This window comes from Colias philodice, chromosome 3, assembly GCF_061535455.1.
Source record: "Colias philodice isolate Cphi_HAF_F1 chromosome 3, ilColPhil1 Martin Lab GWU primary, whole genome shotgun sequence".
Lineage (NCBI taxonomy): Eukaryota > Metazoa > Arthropoda > Insecta > Lepidoptera > Pieridae > Colias > Colias philodice.
The window spans coordinates 10,105,608-10,129,446 of NC_143088.1; the positions used below are offsets into that span (position 1 = coordinate 10,105,608).

At 30.7% G+C, this 23,839-nt stretch overlaps 2 protein-coding genes across 4 annotated transcripts in view; one reads left to right on the forward strand and one right to left on the reverse strand.

The window, feature by feature from the left end:
* The window catches only part of LOC149489955 (uncharacterized), a 216,607-nt gene that overhangs the window by 159,010 nt on the left and 33,758 nt on the right, over positions 1–23,839 (reverse strand). The window lies entirely within an intron of this gene.
* The window catches only part of LOC149489972 (uncharacterized), a 51,487-nt gene continuing 31,052 nt past the window's right edge, over positions 3,405–23,839 (forward strand). The window contains exons 1-2 of one of the 3 annotated variants that reach the window (XM_089714793.1): positions 3,405–3,589; positions 15,194–15,380. The gene's annotated coding sequence lies outside the window, so the exon portion shown is untranslated. The remainder of the gene's footprint in view (positions 3,590–15,193; positions 15,381–23,839) is intronic. The other 2 variants (XM_089714795.1, XM_089714796.1) reach the window with 2 other exon arrangements.

Consider the following 23,839-nt stretch of genomic DNA (forward strand, 5'->3'; position numbering starts at 1 on the left):
CTAAGACAATATGAGCGGAGCAATGTATGTAAAACCGCGAGGAACAGTAAATCGGTTATTAATTATTTCTTAAAAAATAAAGGTATAATTGACATTATAACCGACTTTATGACCTATATATCATTTCATACATGACAAATTCTCGACTCCCACAATTTCTACACGCAACCCACATTTCTACGGGCCAAGTAACATAGTACAAGTCTTGGACATTCGACCCAATACCGTCGATCCGCTCCAGCGCCCGCCCCACTTGCTCGCCCTCACTTCCTGCATGTATCGCGTCTCCTCAGATCATATTTATGCCTTTGATTCTATAGAATAACATGTATTATAAGACTAGAAAAGGTACAGAATTAAACGCAATATCTTAAATACAGAAGATACGTTGAACATTCGATGCATCGATGCCTTTTTCAACTTAATATCGGCCCTGCGGGTTTACCCTCGTTGCTCAGCTCCTGTTGGTCTTAGTGTGATGATATATAGCCTAAAGACTTCCTCGATAAATGGGCTATCTAATACCGAAAGAATTTCAAATCTGACCAGTAGTTCCTGAGATTAGCGCGTTCAAACAAACAAACAAAAAAAAATCGGCTTTATAATACATATTAATAAATATAGATATTCGTACAAGAATAGCATGTATTAAAAGGCTAGAAAAAGTACAGAAATTAAACAAAATATCGATCTTAAATACAGAAGATTCGTTATAAATTCGATGCATTGGACCTTTACAACTTTATCTCGGATATTCGTACACAATACAATATTACATTTGAAATATATTGTATAGATTCTAAATGCAATAAATAAAGTAACACTCGCGGGAAATCATTAGATCAAAACAATATGAAGAAGGAAAAAAGGGTTTTTATGCATAATGAAGAAATAATTGTTAGTCACGGAAGTGTTTTCTACTTCATCGATTTTTCCCAATTAGAACTATTTTTATACAAACAATGATTCACTTTACAGAATAATCTTAGTAATTCAATTAAATTTAACAACTGTCATCGTTTCTGAATAGTTGTATTAGTTAAAAGTATTAAATTACGTTAAAATGTATTGAAACTTTCTCTAAAAATAAAGGAGAGTCGGAAATAAAATTAACAACATGTGTTTAAATTGCAAACCAATCAAGCAAATCACTTCTAATGACGCTTGACCTACAAATTGCAATAAATTATTCATAGTTTTACAATCCATTTATTATTTTATTCATAAATACTATTCATAATAAAAATCTGTATCAATTCTCCGCATTAAAAACATTTTCTGGAATTCATTTAGTTATTGCATTTACCAAGAGAACGTTAAAGAATAAAACATTTTTGCTATAAAGTTATTTTTTTTTTTAATAGAACAATTCTTAAATAATAAAATTGAAAGAAGTCAACATAACCTAATTTAGGATAATAACTCTATTTTGTCGAAAACTTTTGCTGACAAAACAAACAAAGCATGAGTGCAGTTTAAAAGTATTTCATGATCTTTTATTGACTCTAGACAATAATAAATAATGAAATATTTTTAAACTAGAGTCTTGAGTATTAATCTCAATTATTCTTATCAATGCAATGCCCTTTAGAAACGATTCATCTCAACTTCGCGGTATTTCACGGCATTTCCGCAACTCAGTGCATATCGTAGTAAAGATGTTTTAGTTCAGTAATTTATGGCTTTTGTGCTAATGATCGACCTTTAGACGGGTATTCCTCTTTCGTAATCAACATTTGTTTGTATGAGTTTAGTTTTTAGAATTATTTTTCGAAATACTGTTGAGTAAAGTTTCGCGATGATTATTAATTATTTTATTCTATGGGCTGTGGGCTAATTAAATGTGTTCGGGCTAAATTCTTCATTCTGTATATTTATGCTGAAATAAACATAATTTTATTCATGACGATTAACTAACGATCTAAACAAAGAAATTGAATAAATTTTATAATTGCATGGAAATCTTTCAAAATTAACAAAATATTCTTGTACCCGAACACATCCTAACAACAACAAATGTCTGGTAAATGTACTCTTATCACCGAACCTTATCGTAAATTTTTGTAAAACATTTCAAACCAATACATAAACATTATCCGATTCTTATAAACGTCTTTATTGCATTATTCTTTTATCAGACATTGCAATACATATATGCAAGAAACATGTTAGGCTCGTAATCATTTTCTGAGTAGTGGAGATAAGGCGCTACCTGCGTGAGCTTCGCAATGCCCTTCTAATATAACCCTGCTGGTTTTGAAAACACAATATTATTTTAAATTAAGCTTCATTTGGTATGATTAAAGCCTTATCTTATAGGTGACCAATACTATTCCACTAAAATATAGTAACATTGTCGCTGATAGGTATATGTGTATTATACAATAAAATACTGAAATAGAAGTAGAAGACATATTCATTAATGATAAGGAACCCGAAAGCATTCATATTTATGATTAGGAACTCGTCTTTGTGTGTTTGCCTTATTTTGAACCTTCATACGTAGTTATTTGACACGATTTGATCTTGATTTGATTTATAGAGTAATCAATAGTTTGTTTACGGCCTTCCAAAAAAGTTTATTCTTTGTGTATGAAATGTTCTATGTATGTAATGTTATTTATTTAATGTTCGTTCAGACTATAGTCAAAAAATATCAGGAACGCACAGTATTTAAAATTTTACTGAACTCTACTATTCACTTATAGTTCTAAGTCATGTCTATAAATTTATTTTTATGACATTTCACATCCCCTAATATTACTTTCCTTATATACCGTGTACCTATACCAGATGAAATATATTTAATATTCAATTGAACTTTTACTTTTTTACATCCGAAAGAAATGCTGCTTGTTCTTGATTTCATTTCTATTACTTCCGTATTTATTTTTGCGTCTATAGAGTCACCGACACTATCTAACTTTTAATGATAAATGACAAGTGAATGTTACTTCCTCAAATAAATCAATATCACTTCATTGTCCTTGTTTTTTATGAAATAGAGTCATTAATTTTAATAACACCCGATCACAGTACTATTGTTTATTTCCAGTAACTAGGTAATTATGAAGTATCGTCGTTTATATTATTCATTTTTGCTTTGTTTTATCAGTGTTTCCCCGATTTTCACCTCAGAGTGTCGGTAGAAATGAATAGAAAAGTCTAATCTTCAACCATTTAAAAAAAATAGTTTGCAAAATAAGCTTATTAATATTTTAGACTACACATATCTGTCATTGTCCGCATTTGTCTTGATTTGTAAGCGTGAACGTGAAGTCCTGTTGGAACGCAGCCGTCAAAACAAGGATCTACTGAGCGCACAACAAAGGACGGGAAGAGGTAAGAGCTATTTGGCTATAGTGACGTGCGTACCTTTCCAACTCGGCAGGGTTACAGGTGGTCGCTCGCCGGTGCACGTGACCGGGCGCCACTCGCGCGCGCACCGCCAACTCGGCCGCTTCGAACTCGAACGTTAACCGTTCCATTTTTGAATTTTTTTTTTCGTTCCATCACATTTTTTTAAAAGTGCCAGTGGAACAAACTGTTGGATTTTGTGCCAGTGTTGTGTTCCTTGTTTCAAAAACAGGTTTGTTGTTTTTTGTTTGATGAGCAAATGTTCGCTCCTTGTTCCTTTTTTGTTCCGGTTCCTGAAGCTTGATATTGTAGACGGGACGTTCAACTGTTTTTGTGTTACTTAGAAATATCACGTTTATGTTTAAAATTTGGATAAACTAAGTAATAATAATAAGATGACGTTTTAAACAGTTTTTTGATTAATATTCATGTCTTTGTATTGGTTTCTTACCTAATTTTTTTTAATAATGTGTGCCACCTGCTACACCTGCTACTATTGTAATGTGTTTCTTTGATCTTTTCCATTTTTGTTAATTATAAAATTCTACCTACACGTTATTTCAAATAGCACATGACAATGTATTGTTCGTTATTTGCATTTTTGGAAAAGAGCTCTACTATTTAAAAATACATTAAAGATTTAAATATATTCAATAAATATTAATTTACGTGTTACGTAATACCTACAATTCTCAATGTATCACAGAAATTCAATTTTACAACATAATTTATTTAAATTTTATTATTAGTAAATTTTATATTATTAATGGATAATAAATTTACATTTGTATAAGCTATATTTGTTGCTGACCGTGGCATACTATACTCGAACGATAAGCCCAAATATCAGTTATTTTAAATTTGAATTTGAAGAAAAAACTTGTCTTGCGAAAAGACTTCAACGGCATTGCGTCACCTTTTAAACGATCTTTCAAAAATAATCTCTAATCGATTAATTCAATCGGTATTAAGTAATTTTGGTTAATAACAATGAAACTCTAATATCAGGAAGTGCAACAGTAATTACACGGCCTTGTGGAAAATGTTCGCTGCAATTGCATTCAAATAGTTTTCTAAATCTATTCAAATTGGAGGAAAATATAATTCTATTATGGATTTTTAAACAAGTATTCTTATCTTGAACATACATATATTTAAATGCAAAACTTTTGAAATGCATTGTATCAAGAATTATGTGAAAAAGATAGAGCATAATATAATTCAAACATTAATTATTTATCTGGTATCAAAAACGCCTCAGATTTTTTTACCTGTGGTCATATCTAACACCAACATTATCTACAACAGGATTTATTATTGAGCTTTCAAATATGTCTACCTACGCCTACATTATACATACTTACTAGAATTTTGCTGAAATTTTTGTCGAATAAAACGTCTATACAACAAAAGTCAACAAACTAGACTCTACGGCTTTTTTAAATTACTCTCGTAAGTCGTAACAATTGTGTAAAATATACTACGTTATCACAACTTTACATGCGGGTATAGAAACCTTACAAATCGCTTATTAAGGCTTTCCTAACATTTGTAGAAATAGATAGATATCAAATAAAAGATTTAATGCTACACTGGGTTTAATCCAATAATCCTAACTACCTGGACACATTACGTGTGATATCCTACTATAATCCTACTAATACAATAAATCAGTTTATTTAGATATTTGTAACTTAACCGAAAGTAGGTAATCAGCTTATGATATTAATATTAAGAATGGAGAGTTTAGCGAACCCTAGAGCTACCTGCTTTAGGCTAGAGAGGGAGGATATAATAGTTTAAAGTTGTAAAATATTGTATTTATGTTAATAAAGTTGATGCCTATGTTTTCTTTATCTTGCTTTGAATAAGTGCTTAAATCATTACTTCGAAACTATGTATGACTAAAACACGAGTTTTTAGATATTCTTTACGTAACTTTTTAAAAATCATTGCTCTACAAATTCTTAAATGTATAATATGATAGCAATTATAGCAGTATGGTAATAGCTCCGATCTCTAAAACCCCGTCGTTGAGTTTAAATCAGCTGTTTAAGATGACATTATGTGTGATACGTTTGACATAACCAACGGATTATAATTTAAACGTCGGTTATATTCACGGTGAAATCCGGTAGGCATTAGCATATTACACTTTGAGTAGGTTTGAGTATTCATTAGGAAGATATTACGTAGGTATTATGTGTTGGACGCAATCATAGAAAATTTGATTATATATTTAATAACTTAGGCTTGGTAGAGCCGGTCGAACGTTGAAATTACTAAATCTATAAAGGGGAAAGTTTTATCTTATTTCATTTCATTTCCAATATAATACATATATAGATGTCAAGGAAATATTCAAGTTTATAAAGCTTACTTAATTTTTATAATGTACTGACTGTGTACTTCATCAACATATCAAAATATTGAAATAGAGCCAAATGTACAAACTACCGATATGAACAAAAGTCATTTTTCTATCATTACAGATTAATAAATCAAGTGAACTAAATAAAGAGTGCATATATTTCCGATAATTTATCTTAATTATCTAAAATTTAAGTGGTTTATTATAACATGCCAATGACGAGGGTACGGGCGGTCTATAATTTACAGATTTCGGCCTTCCTTCTAATACATTTCTGAAATACAATAGCCGATACCCGGAATTTGTCGAGGTTAAATCCAATCACGAGAATTTAGACCATAACTTGAAATACGTTAGCAGATAACTGTAAGGTTTATTATTATAGAGGTATATTGAAACTTATAAACGCTTTTAAATTTAATTCAATGTATAGTGAGAAACGTTATTTATTAGGTAATTATTTACAAAGATAACAGCAACAACAGCTGTTTTTAAATTGTAATGAAGTAAATGTATTATTTGTAGAGAAGAGTCCTTCTTAGCTACAAATTAGCTTGAAATAAAATTTAAAGTCGAATAATTTCAATTTATATCTACATTTTGCTAATATTTGTTCATTCTACTAAAACCCATCTTAAAAAATAATAATAAATGTCACCTGAACGCAAGGCTACATAATAATATATTTATCAGTTACATAATTCAAATATTACCAAATTTCTCATAGTTCGATAATAAAAAGAATAATCGTCACGTCTTCAACAATCAGATAAACGTGCAGTCAATGCATAAATAATATAATTTATTTAATTTCTTTACACAACTCCTACATTTTACGTTTGTTGCGCAGTTGCTCACTTACATAATTTAAATTATAAATAATGATAATTTATGTAACGGGTATCCCGCTTAATCAGTAGCTCTGTTCAATTGTTAATTGCTTGCTCGTAATTTCTTTATCTGTAGAATTTATTAAATAACCAGGCAACATTGTATCGGACGAAAAATACCAACTTTATTCGAAGATCTAAAAAGGTGGCAATTCAATTCAAGAATCATTATTTAAATGCAAACATAATACCTTTAAGGGCCGATTTTTCAATGCTTGGATAAAACTTATCCGTCCAATAAAGTATTACACGATACTATTAAAATTTTATTTATTTATACTCTTTATTGTGCTGCCAAAATACATAAAATACAAACAAAACTTATTCTAAAAGAAAAACAGCACAGAAGGCACTTAAGAGTGATCACTTAAAATGTCACGTAATACGTTTTTAAAATGGTAGTTTATAAATTATTCGACGAATAAGTTTTAACCAAAGATTGAAAAATCAGCCCTAAAACATGTACTTCGATAGGCAGGCATATGAATTTAATAAGCTATCTTGAAACAGTCTAATACGGGCTTCATTATCTTCAACTGTGTGTGTGAACTAACATTCTGTGACCCATACCATGTTCTAGATTAGTAACCGGCTTGAACAATCCCAAGCAATAACATTATGGGTCCTTAAATTTGGAATTTTGGCTTCCAATAAACAACCTTCGTGTTGCCAAAAAATGGTACAACAAAAACTATGGAAAACATTTCGGTGTTTTGTTGAGAATTCTCTAAAGAGACTAAAAATAAAAACAGGTTCGTTTTGACCTTGGGGTAATCTCGAATTAGGATACGAAAACAAAGTTATTGAAACCCATTATATCGAGACATTTTCGATTAATACATATTTACTTCTTGGACATTTGTATTTTATGTGAATTTAAATAATATCTACATGTCGTTGAATAAATGAGACAAATTCAGATTTTTAGAGAAAAATCGTAGCAATTTATTTTACCTAGATATATTTAAATTATTTGGTTTTCTTAATATCTGAAGTTTATAAATTATTAAAACCAATTTATGCTATAGACTAAAAATTATTACAGATTCCTTATACGAATGTGTAAAAAGTGAGTCAACGTTATTCATGAAAAGACCATAAAATCAATAAAATATATAAATTTATTTCTTATTCCTAACAATAACAATGTCTGTATGTCCGTTAATGCTTGTGACTCACCCTCTAAAATGAATTTCCTGTATCGATAAAGCAATTCCTTAGTTACGTATTCTATCCAAATTTGAACTATCATTCTCTTTTGAAAGAGAAGTATATCTTTTACCTATCTTAAAAATATAAAAAAAAAATGTGTGCGTGTACTAGCGTACACACGTAAGAAGTGAAACTTCTTTATGACCTTATTTTTCGAAAAAATATTTACTATAGGTATTCAACTTTACAGAAATACGTCAATCACGCGTGGTAGGGATAAGAAAAAGATGGCGCGTAACGGAAAAATGTCACGCGTAACGAAAAAATGTTACACTAAATTTTTTTCCAACCCCGATAAAGTAGTTTCACTTCAATTATAAACCATAAACACTATAAACTATTATTTCAAAATGTCTTTAACATTTTAAATGTTAAAATTACAGGTAAACTATAATAATGTCTTCTGTCGACTATTGTAATAACAATTCAGAAAATAAATCAGTTACTAAATATCTTTGTTTTGAAAGGATTTCGATACAAATTTATTTACTAACAACAGCTTTGGAAACTTTTCTTGTTAGAGCGAGATAGTGGCGTAATTGGATAAGAGTGAGCGAGACGCACACATATCGTTGGGGAGTGGTGCAGTATGCGTTTTTACTGCAGTATTTCTGCACCTTTCGATATGGTGTTGTTGACAAGATCTTGCGATTGCCGACTTTAATATTGCTACTCGGGTTTAAACCTGCCTATGACAACATTCAAAGATATGACGAAAACTAACTATAGGGACATAGTATCTTATAACGTTGATGTTGAAAGCACGTTCTCAGTTACAAATAACCAGAACATATTTATTAATAAAAATAGATTTCAAAAACGGTTAAATCTCGCTTGAAAATTATGCCAATCTTGAATAAAAAGGAAAATCCGTAATTCGCATCAATCCGATCCGCACGATCTATATCTTACAAACAAATTAGTTACGAGTTACCATAGTCTATTCATAAAACAGCAAGATTCATTAAAAATTTATCAACCTTGACTTTGCCAACTTCCTTGATGACGTTCTTCCGTTATTCTTCTCTGCCTCTCTCCATGTCTAACACCAGTCACTCACATTCGCACGAATACACAAAACCAACAAGTTTAACATTTGCAAATGTTTATTGCATTTTCGCTGCATGCGCGCAAATCCGTACGTTGTCGGAACGTTTGCACGCAAATCTATGACACATTGGGGTTACCGTGAGTAGTGGCGTCATAAAGCAGCTGTTTCCAGTGCGGTTAAAGAGTTATATACTTAGTGATATCACTTTATCACACTGCAATTAATACTGCTTCTCGACATCACGGTGTCCCTATGTTTGCACACAAGTGAGTTACCCATACAAAGTTCTACAAAACCGCTGTCGCTTATGACAAACGCCGTCATTAGACAAAGCGCACGCCCGTTGGCCTTCGGGAGACCGGTCGACAACCACCGCTTACTTTCAAGAGTTATTTCGGACACAAACACTAGTCAGGCACCATTTACTGCTCTAATGAATTGGCTCCCAATTGCCAAATAGATTTTTTACTCTGCTTTAATTGGTAATAGTCGCTTATAAATATTTATGGGCTCGCGTGACAGGCAAAGGCGATTTTTACATAAATGCAATACCACTTTTTATAGGCCCGATTATTATACTTTATATGTTTATTATACTACTTTAGATTGATTCCTTGTGCATTTCATAACTTCCTTTATTGCCTATAATAAAAGAAATATCCTTTTTTTTAATAAAGTTATTAATTACTCTTCCACAGAAAATATAAAAAATATATATTTTTCTCTATCCAGCCATATTATTATGTCCATCCTTACTGAAATAATAAAATAAATAATATTATAAATTTTGAGCAAGCTAACAATAAACAGCTTCTTAGTTACACGATTATCAACCAGTTCTTAACAAGGAGCCGGGAAACCTAATATTTGTTTAAACACGATTATGCTAAAACATCTTACGTGTGTGTTACGTATCCATTGCAAAGGATGTTTGAAAATATTTTAGCACCATTTTTTGGATGTCTTTATGATATAGAAAGCCACGCCGCGGCCGCCCACATGTTATTATCTTTTCTATATATAAAAAAGGCTGGTTATAACTAAATAGTAACGGCGTAACGTACTTTAGATATTTTTCCTTTTTAGGGTTTGTATCCACTTACATATAGACATAATAATTGTTTAATAATGGGATACCTTAGCCATAGCCGTAGTACAAAAAAGCGTGGTCTAAATTTAAGAACCTATGAATGAGTCGATGAAATCTATAAAGTTTAGAACACTGTCACCGTCACCATACAGTCGCCAACCTATGTGTGACGTCTATGAATGAAACTCCCCCGACGTGTAGATAGTGTGCTGTGTGAGTGAGCGTTATCCTTTTTGAAACTCGTTCGGTAAAAAACCTCCAAACTACGATTTTACATTCTAGGCATATTAAAATAAGACAATTTTGTCCATCACAAAAAAGAAAAAAACAAAACATGTTTTTGCGACTGTTGAAAAAAATGAACAGCATAAAAAATTTATAATAACACCACAAATCGAAAGAAAAATTACGGCCAATTGTCCGCCTTAGGCTACAAGCCTGCACTGGTATGTTCTTCATAATACGATGTCTGCTCTTCTTCAAAAATATTTAACGGCGAAAGCTATTTTTTGTTATTTTGATTGAATTTAATGCAATTTTAAAATATCTAAAATAGTCAATAAGTGATATGAGTCGCGCCTTACTTATCTATTCTATCCTTTTTTTTAATATTATTTAGGATTTAGATTAGACATATTATTATTAATTAACTTAACATTTCTATGAATCAATTTTTAAGTGTGTGTATAAAAAAAAACTTCACAAACGATACTCCAGAAAATTACAAATCAGTAAAGTATTATGTACCTATGCTTTATAATTATAAAACTTAAAGTAATTTAATTACCATTGATCACGCTTCATTTTAATGTTGACGCTTGACAGGTGATGACGTATCATATCGTCTTACACGAGGCTCCATAATTAATTCTCAACACAAAGTGACCATCGTAATAAATAAAACAGTAATGCAACTTCTAATGCATACTTCAATTGTTATTAAATTATGACTCTTATATAAAGGTAAATCCCAAATAGCACTGCATAAAAATATTTACTTTTTATTTCGCGTTTAGTATTATTATGAGACACGAGTTGATAAGATATTATGATTTTAATACTTGCATAAGAATTAGGGAAAAGATATTATATGAATAAAGTGCATCTTTTTGAATTAAAAAGCCTTAATTGCTTTGTATATTATGTATTCAATATTAAATAATAAATGTAATATCTACTAATTGATGCATTTAAACATTTTTATTCCTATATAATAGCTCTTTAAACGCTCTTTAATTTCATTATATAAAAAATAGTTTTATCAAAAATAATATTCATGACATTCGCATATAAATATTTAATGCCTACATTACCATTTTCACGGGAAAGTTCGTTCAAACGACTTCCTATTTTGCTGATGGCAAAACATATATCACAATTGTGCCTCAAATCAAACAGATCATTCATATGTTTGTAACATATTACGTAAAACCTCGGTAACTACTGGTCAGGTGCCACGAGTGGGTCAACAATTCGTAACGAGGTCAACCGCTCAATTTGACATTTTAAACCTCCAATTGAGATTCCGAACGTTAACGGAAAACTTTATTTTTGATTTTACGGCCGCGGTATTGGTTGTTATTAACGTTGGCATTTTTTCAATTTTACAAATCCTTGAACATCTTCGGCATAGCATAATATGAGAGTTATTGATATGTTTATTGCTGTAAAAAAGTAACACAAAGGTAAAAATCAATTTTACATTGTCCAAGTAAAGTTATATCTAAATATAATAATATTATCTCTAGAATCTAGATAGAGTAGAGACTGTCCGATTCCGAGTCCGTCCGAGTCTCTAACTATGGCAAAATAAATTGTTAAATTTACACACATTAATTTTGTTAATTATACATATTTAAGTAATGGTAATTTACCTTAAAGTATTTACATAATATTAAGCATTATTCAATAGAAAGGGCAATTAAAATTAGATAAAATATTATATGTAAAAAAACAAACCGAAGAAAACGCATATCTACTTAAAAAGTGCATATCTCTGCATATCTGCTAATAGTTTAAATAATAATTACAGTTTTTTTACATGCAATTTTAATTATGCTTACAGTCAAGCAAATCTCATTTACCTATCATAACATAAACATAATATGCAAAAATCTCTTTAATTTATGCATAAGTATAGAACATTAACATTCATAAGAACTTCGTTATTCCGGTTCAAGAGGAATATTCCAATATTTTCTTAATGTTATTTTGGGCACAATTATCGGGTATATTTCCTTTTTATATCTTTCCGTAAAGTTAAAAGTTATATCTTTGTTTGACTACGCAATAATGTCATCCCTATGAACTTAAATATAAACTAGCGAATTGAACCATAATAAAGGTTATCATAAAAAACCTATTTTACATTACAATGTCTTAATCTATGTTATAATGACGATCAAATATTTCAATGCGCATGTCTTTGTAATAATAAAATAATATTGAATGCAATGGAGCTTATAAAATGCGAATAAAATTATTCATCATCATAGATTCAGATGCGAAACAACATACCAAAAGAAATAATATTGTGATAGTTAATAAGGATAAATGTACTAATAATTCCAGGACGAATTCCATGGAATATCTTTTATCACATCAATATTTATTTTAAATATTTTTCTTACATAACACTCATAAAGAGCATAACATAGATGATTGCGTTTTAATTGCAATTTTATGAATAATTATGTTAATTTTTAATAACAAGTGTCATCGAGATTTAATTATTGATCATTCAATCAATATAATATTAATAATTGAAAAATATTATTAATTAATTAAAAGCAAATAAACCCTTTTGTAGAATATTTATTTTAAATAAGTAAATGGTTACTTATTTATTAGTGCATAAATTATGTCTAGCAATGACTATTAGGTAGAGATACTTACTGATATCAACACTCTACAAATTGATTAAAATATACCCTGTCATTTTTGAAACTTTAGAATATTTTCATTTTCATAGAAACCATCGCTCTAAGCATTCAAATAACTAATTAATAATTATAAGTGAAGTCCCATGCCCCCTAGTGGGGTAAGGGGCAGATGCATTATACATCTGTTTCACTGATCGATTTTCTTTAGGGACAAGTAGGTGATCAGCCTTCTGTGTCCTACCAGACCAAGACATTTTTTTTTCTGCGTCTCCACCGGGAATCGAACCCAGGACCCCTCGGTGTTACGCTGACGCGTCAACCACTGTACCGAGGAGGCGGTCAATTAATAATTATACATAGTATGTATTTAAAAACAGTTCAATCATAAAACAATAATTCAAACTTAACTATTAGGTGTCATACCGCAGCAAGGTCTGTTTGACCACACTGAGTCCTTTCGAGACCGATATTTGAGCTACAAACCTTGATGCCAATAAAAATATTTTTCAAGTATGCTCGAATCAACGAATTTAAAATTATATTATAGTGTAATTAATTTATCATGCAATACTGCGTACGCAGACTCGTAAGAAATGTGGATAAAATACAATTTAAATATTGAAATTAATTTATAGGTAAATTTTCTTTACTTTATTAACGTTCTCAACGTTTTATACAAACAAAACACGGCACCAAAAATAGCCAAAAAATCATTTTAATCATGAAACAGTTTCTTTTTAAAAATACAGTGATTGAAGTTATTCCACTTCATATAAATCTTAAACGTATTTTAACCAGTAAATATTATATGCGCATAAAGACCTACGCGGGGTTTTGTAATTTCTTTATCTAACAAGAGATTGTGCACAAAGCAGTGTAATTGACCTTTGTTTTTACTCATAAATGTAACTTTACAGAATTAGTAATTGCTCCTACAAGAATATTTACTTTGTACCTGTTTGAACTTAAGCAATTGTTATAAAGTTTACACCCATTATCTTTCAAAAGCATATTGTACGGTTGGAAAATAACCGTATTTGAGTTTTTATACATATTTATATGTATACTAGCTGTTGCGTGCGGGATCACCCGCGTGGCTCCGCTCCGATATATAGCCTATAGCCTTCCTCGATATCTAACACCGAAAGAATTTTTGAAATCGGACCAGTAGTTCCCGAGATTAGTGCGTTCAACCAAACAAACAAACTCTTCAGCTTTATAATATTAGTATAGATTACGTTTCTAGAAGCACAACTAACGTCTATATTCATTGCCTTATGGTAATTTCGAGTTGATGTAGCCTGTCCTCTAAGCTGCACCTTAACGACTCGAGTTGAACAATAATTTTAGTATTCTTTTTTTTTTTAATACTTATTTAAAAGCAACCAGTTTCTTGTTTACCTTCTGCATACGAAATAGTCTAGACCAAAATTAACCATAAGATCTACTTATCCAATCTCTTAAAAATAGCAATCTCGTGATATTTATTTGCGTGAGAGATGTAAAAGCGGTACAATTTCTATTTATCAATAACTTTTAAGAAATGATCTTCAATTTATGTTTATAATTTTACTAGCTTTCCGCCTGCGGCTTTGCCTGCTTTGTCTAAAACCTAATAAATTATATATGTACTAAAACCTTCTTCTTGAACCACTCTATCTAAAAAAATCACCAAAATCCGTTGCGTAGTTTTAAAGATTTAAGCATACATAGGGATATAGGGACAGGGAAAGCGACTTTGTTTTATACTATGTACTTAGTGATAGTAATGCATATTTTCGTTGATACTTCATAACAAGAGATCTCTAGTATATTAAGATGATATTAATGTAAATTGGCGATACTTTATAATAATTTACGGCTTAGCAGCGAAGATCTTCGCATCCTGTATCTTATATAATCACTATATGCACTAAACACATAAGTAACAGCCAATAAACGGTTAGTCACGACTACAGTTACCTTGAAATAGCTTTCAAAATGTCTAAAAGATTGCAAGTTATAAACTTTATATTGTTTATAATTTATATCCGCTTTATTACTAATGTCAATGAAAACCTTGGTTATTATATTTAACTGCATATTTAGACGTAGACCGAGTTTATTAAACTAATAAATTGCACAAATTGATAAGACAAAACCATACAAGCAAAAACGGTAAAAATGAACGTCCTTTTCCCTAAGGAGTGATATTTTTCAACCAACCTATGTAACTTTAAATGTGAAAAAAAAATAATCAAACTAGTATAACCGTACACTTTACTTGACCGTAATTATTCTTACAATTATTTTGTTTACACTGCACTGACATACTTAACAGATAGTTTTATTTTTCCGCAGGTAGTGAGGTGCGATCTGTGACTGTGAACGTGTACAAAACTAAATCGATAACTTTAACGAATAATCGATATTTCGAAATGTTTTCACGTTGTGAAATCAATTAAACGAGTGCCCAATCGAACTGCAAACGAAACTTCTGTGACCCTGCTCCGCTACGCCGAGCTTTTTGATATCCTGTTCTTCCTTGGTAAGTACTGGAATCTGCTTGTGTTACTTTTAAAGTGATTTGTAGGCGATTTTGCAAATAAAGAATTAGTGACTCTTGCATAAGTGTTTTTCAAGAAGAATGTAAAGCTAACATGCTTTTGCTTTTGAACTCATGCTCATAGATGAACCGTAATGATATAAAAAATATTATAATTGTACCTGATTAGACGACAATAATTAATTATCCAAGTAATTATAGCAATAAACATTTATAAAACATTCAATATTCATGGTTTGCAATGCAAAACTTTAGAATAAAATTGCCGTTAAATTTTTTCTAATCACACAAACAGGAAAAAAGGTTAATGGTTATGTTAATAGAGTTTTTACAGTGATTAATAATACAATAAGGCGGAAACTTGAAAAGGATACTAAGGTAATTTTTCCGAGCACTTTTACACGTCAATGTTATATCGATCATCAATTACTTAAAATATAATAAGCTTATTCTCGTCTCGTATCACTATTTTTTTTATATTAATAAAATTGTTAGAATTCTTTCTTATGAGTTATGCGACATGATATTTTTAATACCAGAGGACCCTAATAGTAATAATTGTACTATTTAGTTCGGGTTAACTTTCTTACAATTTATGATCATCTTATAAATTATGATCATTGTTGCTATCCCGGATTTGCCCGAGAAAACCAGCGTTAATAAAGTCTATCTGTAGCTTTTGTATTCAATTGCAAGAAACAAACAATGTGGGGACATCTTAACCTTTCTTTAACAGTCTTACTATTTACCACTAATCGTCGCAGCTTGCCTCGCCTCAGTACTGCTCGATACGAGTGTACATGCAAGTTAATATCATGTAATACTTTAATAATAGCATATTGTTCACTTACCGTAACATCTTAATGAGTATAATGTGTATACAACAATAACTCTAATTACAAACTTACATATCTCCTGCCTCTAAGTGCTAAAGATTTTGTAACTGTTCATTAACAATTCAACGCCTTATTAATGACATTGTTTGCAAATTAAAACAATACCTATTTATTTCAATACATGTCAAACTATTAAATATTAAAGAGGGCAAACATTTTTCATGAATGTACCGAAATAATTTTTGCAACTCTACCAACCGAAACTAAAGTTTATTAAGCTTAAAAAAAACTTTCTGTATTATATAATTCTGTATGACATTCATATTCTCCAAAGGCCGTTGGAACCAGTCGTTGCATCCGCTTTAAAAAATAAAACAATCATACGCTTTTATTGGAATTTTTTGAAGTTACATGCATGTTTGGTTTGGTACCCACTGTGTAGTGAACGTAAATACTTGATTACTTAACCTTTAAACTTAAAATATTATTAATTGGATTTCACATTTCTTCACTTCATACATTTTAAGATCAGAAAGAATTCGCAAAAATGAAACATTCATTCTTTATTTACATAACACATGCATTCAAACCCTAAATAATTAACATATAAAAATTGTAGAGCCAATTTCTCTATATTATGGTTATTCAGCTATAAATAACCAAAACAAATACTAAATCGTTTTACATCAACTAAGATCTCATTTCATCTATTATTTACCAATCCCCTACATATAAAAACGTAAGCTAAATACAGTCGTTAGCTCTCGTCGACCTTGCTGCCACAATTAGTGGACAGGCGGACAACGAAACAATTTTCTATCACAGCAAAACGTAAATTGCTTAGTCATTATACAGCCTATTCAATGTCGATCATTTTTATGCCATATACGTGCGTATTTATTACGTGTAAACATATAATTTTTCTCTGGTTAATGAATAATTTTAAATAGCTCACAAACGTACGATACAACAATTAATAGAATCCTATTAAATTAAAAAAATATACAGAAACTTAAAATAAATCTAAACTAATATTATAAAGCTGAAGAGTTTGTTTGTTTGAACGCACTAATCTCAGGAACTACAGGTCCGATTTAAAAAATTATTTCGGTGTTAAATAGCCCATTTATCGAGGAGGCTCTATATCATCACGCTAAGACCAAAAGGAATGGAGCGACGCGGATAAAACCGAAGGGCGCAGCTAGTGTTACATATAGACAGATAAATGTTTTTCAATAACGCTTCCATTGAAAATACGTAATCAAATACAGATAAAACAAAAATTAAAGGTCGGATGACAAATAAATTTTCCCGCACCCGCCAATTTCGTTGTCACTATTCCGGATGTAATCTGTCCTACTCAATTACACTATTTATTCAAGGTTATGATCGTGAGAGCGGATTTCTTCCATGGAAAACAGAACTACTTATTACTATTACTTACTCCACTTGTATTCAAATAAGTTGTTCTACGAAGTATTTATAATTCAATTATTATTAAATACAAAATCCAAATAAGAATATAATCTTTAAATACTGGGAGGATGTATCCTATTTAATGTTTAATATAAAAGAAAGTTATAACATATGCTGGTTAATGCACTTGTCAATGAGACATATCTTAAAATATGTAAGATGTGGGATCGGCGCAGGGAAAGTACAGGCGCGGCAACTGGATTACTTAACTTTTTTACATCATGCACAGATTATATAACTCTTATATTGCTTAAAGTTTTTAAATATTTTTTACACCGTGCTTATGGAATTAAAAATTATGAAATCGGATTCGAACCAAGTGAAATGATTTTTTTTACAAAAAGTGATCTACCCCGTTTATTCGTTAACAATAAATTAGAATTAATTTTATCGTTACAATAATCACAAACATTCTCTTCAAAAATTATTATATTTTTGTCTTATAGCTGTTACTTGAGCTAGCTTTTATACATCTTGTAATAAGATGAGTTCCGAACGAGACTTGAAAAAAGCAATAAACACGAACTAAACTCTATTAGTACTTGATACTTCTTATTGGTACGGGCTGAGGTTATGCACCGTGTTGGAAAGCTCGACGACCCACATCCAATCCTTCAGACCTGTTCCGTTTTACATAATCTGCTCTCGCTGCATTCACGCTGCATATTTTATGACACTACTTTGTATTATCTGTGCAATGCTATTTTTGAATTGACATAAATATCCACAGATCTACAAACTAGGAGCTAGTTTTCGCGGTCTTTTTCGACGGACTTATTTATATTTGATAGTTTTTATACGATAGATAGTTATTTTTGTTCACGTTATTAGTTATTACGTAATTCATATATTTAAGTATGAAATATTCTAATATTATGATCAAAAAGACATTCATGAAATGTAATTTTTAGCATAACATTGCAATAAATTGTACGATAGTGAATCTCGAATCGTAATTAGCCTATGACCTTTGTGAAAGGAAGTACGGACGTGCGGTGGCATTAAGTGAATTATAGACCGAATTATTGAAAACATAACCATTATAATTTCATAGATTTAGAATACTATCTCGAACTCTTCCCTCTCAATTTACAATTACCATGTTTATATTTTGTTATACCCCTCAAAAGCATAATTACTCAAAAAGTGAAAACTCAGGTCGCGAAAAGCTCAAAATATAACAAGTAAATGGTATCTACACTTTCAAAAGTTCGATCTATTTTTAAGTATTCGAAATCTAGACATTACCCTTTCCATTTCTTTGTTTTGTTTTTTGTATTTGATTCAATAGAATATCTGCTTTATCTTTTGTGCGCTAATAATACACTTTCATGGTTTAAGCGATTCGATAAGCTCTTTGGCAAAATAGTCTGCAAACGTTGACCTCGTACTACGCTTCTGGGTATTAAAAGCTATTTAAAATGAAATAGAAAAAATAGTAGTTGTGACAGACTGAACAAATCTATGCTTTAACAATGACAATCATGACTAATTTACTGATCGCGTGCTAAGAATTCTACATGAACTCTTTATATACGGCTATTTGAAAGATTATGTACGTAAGTTACATATTATAATGATCATATCGCATTTTCTGTTTATAAAAAATATTTGCTTCAACGTACTTATAATTGCGGCTTAAGTAACAGCAAAATCGAAATATGTATAATTTATTCATAAGTTCAATAAGTTTATCATTGCGTATGCTGACAAATGAAATATCTCAAACCTATTATGAAATGACAATATATTATTTGTACTCTGTACACACCAATTTCTCGATTTAGATAACCTAGGTCAAAACCTAATTGGGTTTTTTGGGACACTGAAAGCTATTCGAATGGTATTTTATTACGAAAGCGAGAAATTACTAATTCGCTCTATCTTTGGAATCGAAATGTACCAATCCTACTATGTATATTTTGCTAATGTCTTTAAAAATTAGGAAGAAGGAAAAAATTATAACTCACATTTTGACCTTCGCAAAACTTTTTTATATAATTTCGACTTTATAGTTTATAATTTCGGCTTTTTATTTCATTAAAATTCAATAAAAAAAATAATTTATGTTCAAATAATCTTTCGAAAAACTTGCTTCAACAACTAGTTTTCCGGTAAAAAACTAATAAGAATTCCAAATGAGGTAACTACCAGATACCAGGACAACAGAAAGTCGTCAGAGGTGGTAATACCGTGTACGGCTGCAGCTTTCCCATGTCTGGTCATCAACCGAGCCTGAGCCAGTCAATTAAACAGCAAAATTATGAACAAACACTACCAGGATAGCATGTGGTGATTACAGGTTTAGAAGTTGAATGTATTTTCTAAGAATAAGACCCTACAAATAGAGTTTAAAAATAAATATAGCTATGCAAGTTTTTTCTTCTTCATGAATAAGTAAACAATATTAGGGATAAATACGTATTGCAAAAAAATAAGCACAAAAATAATAATAAATCTATCTTGAACATGTAATTACGCGACCAAAGTCGTGACCTGTTTTAATTCCTTATAAGTATAGTATTTCATAATTGCAATTTAAATAATATAATTAATGCTCAAGTTTACCTTTATTAAATGCATGCTATAGAAAAGTTTTATAGCATATACAAGCATTATTAAATAAATATACCATTATTTATATTAACACTCCTATAAAATTAAATGTAATAGCGTGAGGTGGTTAATCCAAGACTATACAAACAAATCTGCATACTAATTAAATTACTCGATTTCGCTAATCCAAATTAATTACAATTTATATATTTATGTTTACTCATACTAACAAATAGATCTGCGTCATCCATATTGATAAACATACATAAACTGTTTCACACCATACTTAGACATATACGTGATATATGATAAACCGGTAGCTTTCGATCAGAAGATGCCTCCAATCACCATGGAACTAGTTTCTCATCTCAGTTACATCACAGTGTACTCGTGTACCAATATTTAGCGAGTTTCACTATCATTATCGTCACTAGATGCAAAACATAGTGAAATCGCAAACATCTGGGTAGGTCGTGCTGGTAACTCGTGATTTGCTCATCTGTAGTCTTGATGTCGACATTGGGATGAACTGGTCATGTGGTTGACGGGATATGTAATTAATCTGTGGAACTTACCGCCAAAATGCATTCTTGCTATAACGTCAGTAAGATCTGACATACTTTTTGAATAAATGATACAACAATATCAATTTATAATGTTGGAAATAAATTTAAAGAAACATCAAGGATTCAAATCGTATTAAACCTTTCTATTTTCATAGTATTTCAATAAAATAGAACCAAAAATAAGTGTGACATTATATTAAAACTCTTGAATGTTTTCTTACCTTCTTTTTCATGTAGCATATAATATAAATTGCAAATATAATTAGTCACAGTAAAGTCATAAAGCAAACGGCGAGGCAAGAGCGCGGGAGACAAATAACAACTCGCAGTTACTTATTACCCTGATTGAATCGTTTTAACTGTATTTAGAAACGAAGGCTATACTTTACGTCTACAATGTAACATTCTGTTACGGAATAGCGGTGTGAAATGCGCATTAGATCTTCGCAAGACTGTTATTTTCAGTACCCTCACGGATCAGTTCGAATGGCAACGATTTATTGTTGTATAAATCAGGAATTACCAACTTTAAAGCTTTATATGAAAATTAGCTTTCCGCCCACGGCTTCCCCTGCGTTTTCAGAGAAAAATCCGTATATCCGATCTCGTGGGATTTCCGGGTTAAAACCTATCATATGTGTTAATCCAAGTTATCCTCTATATGTGTGCTAAATTTCATTGTAATCGGTTCAGTAGTATTTGCGTGAAACAGTTACAAACATACATACAAACTTTCGCATTTATAATATTAGTAGGATAGGATATAGAGTTGACTCTAGCTTTGCGTTTGTTGTACCCATAACGCTATACACTTAGAGCTTTTGCATTACATAGTAGGTATACATCAAAAATTTTCCTTTAATATTTCTTTCAAACTATACCAAACAGACAATTATTCCAAAAAGCAAACATATTAGTCCATTGAGCGCTTAAAATGCACACAAACAGTGCAAGCAAACGAAAATTCCCACATCATTAAACAAGCATGTGAGAGTGAAACGATTACACATTAGCACCGCCTAACTTTCATCTTCCATGAATGACGTGGACCAGTACATTCATTTAAGTGGCTAAGCCTGATTAGAATCTGTAAATCACATTGGACGGGCGTGCTGTAATTATATTGTTAACATTTGCATATTTTAGAAGCACACAATATGTGAACTTTGAATCCGCATGTCCTAGAAGCTAAGCCTAGAAGGGAAATCGACGGCGAATTGTCAAATTGTGTTATGTTAACTCTTGGATAAAAGCCACCTAAAAAGGGCTAATCCTCCTGCTATGAAAATACAGATACAGTCAAAATGGATTAGCAAATACATTTTATTTGTAGGAATGTAGAGATTTAACGTATTGTAGAGAATTAACATGTCGTTGTAGCGATATTCCTCCGAAAACCGAATGTGATATTGGAAATATAACGGTTTAATGTCCTCTCAAATTATTTAAAAGCAATATTCTTTTGCTTCTTGTTAGAACGTGCAGGGGCGCCAAATAAAATATGTATGTATATTGATACAATTGTATATTGAATTGCAATAACAATATGTAATGCAACCTTGATTTATTACATTTCTGTTTTATAATGAACATTAGCCAAGTATTTTATAATTATTATATTAATGTAATCAGTAACTCTTCGTGTAATTGCGTATCTAATTTGCAGCAATACTGTAGCTTTATGAAGAAACTTCAGGCTGTTTGATTTTAATTAAAAACTTATCAGCGGAGATTGTGTTGTAAGATCATCGTTTAATCTAATTTTCTAAGATTCAATGTAACATAGTTTTCGCTGATGAATCATTTTAGATGTAGAACCTGTAAGTAGTTTATTAAATTATATTACAACTAGCGGTCCGCCCCGGCTTCGCCCGTGGTACCTACATGTTTAGGTACGTTTTTTTTTCATAATAACCATATCCTCGTACTTCAAGGAATAGATTCCGCAGCGCACGCGATGACAGAATTTTTATTAAGGATTTTTTTACACCTTGGGTTACATTATTGCATTTTTGGTTCAAATTTTTTTGAAAATGCAATATAGCCTATGTTGCTCAGTGAAGATGCAGCTTTCTAATGGTGAAAGAATTTTTGAAATCGGTCCAGTAGTTTATGCGTGAAAATCATACATAATCTATTAATAATCTAATCATACCTACATACATAATTACATACCAGGAAACCTTAAATATATTAGTATAGAAGTATAGATTATTATATCTACAGAAAAATTAAGAATGTACTCATGCTCATGAGTTAAAATGTTTATCAAAAAACCAATAAAGTTATTTCTTCAAAAAGCTACAGTCTCTACAATAATTGTATTATTTGAAATTAAACTTTTCATCAAAAGATCGAAACAAAAATTAAGTGAATAGTTACATTGTTCTCAGCTCTGTTACCCAATAGGTGAAGAGCCTTGCAAATTACTTTCATTCCATGAAATATCTGCTTCGGTAATTTTAGCTTTATTGAACGATAAATATACGAGTTTTGATTCAATTTCCTTCAAAGTTGGAGCTGAGAAATGTTATAAGAAGTTTGTGTAAAGCTAGATTTAGGATACAACGATGTAACGGTAAGAGCTGTGAGGTCAAAAGAACATTATATTGCTGTTAGCACTTACAAGTCGCCATTCTTACTTGGGTTTCAGTTGACATTTCCTGTTGTTAATTACTTGTGGAATTTCTTAGAGGTACCTAGTTCCTAAATAGTTTATTATAAACATATTTATTTATGGAATAAAACTCCACTAAATACTACATAATTAATCAAGTGTATCAATGATAACCGTGTATACTTTCAAATAGATATTTCATTAGCGCACAAATAGTATAACAAATTGTTTATTTATAATGGAAAAAACTTATAGATTTTCCATTATAAACCATTGAGGTATTATTACTACCTAGTGTACTAGGTACTCAATAAGTAACTCAATGTTATAAACAGACAATAAATACCTACTATTTTTACAGAAGAATCTAATCACGAACACAAATAAGAC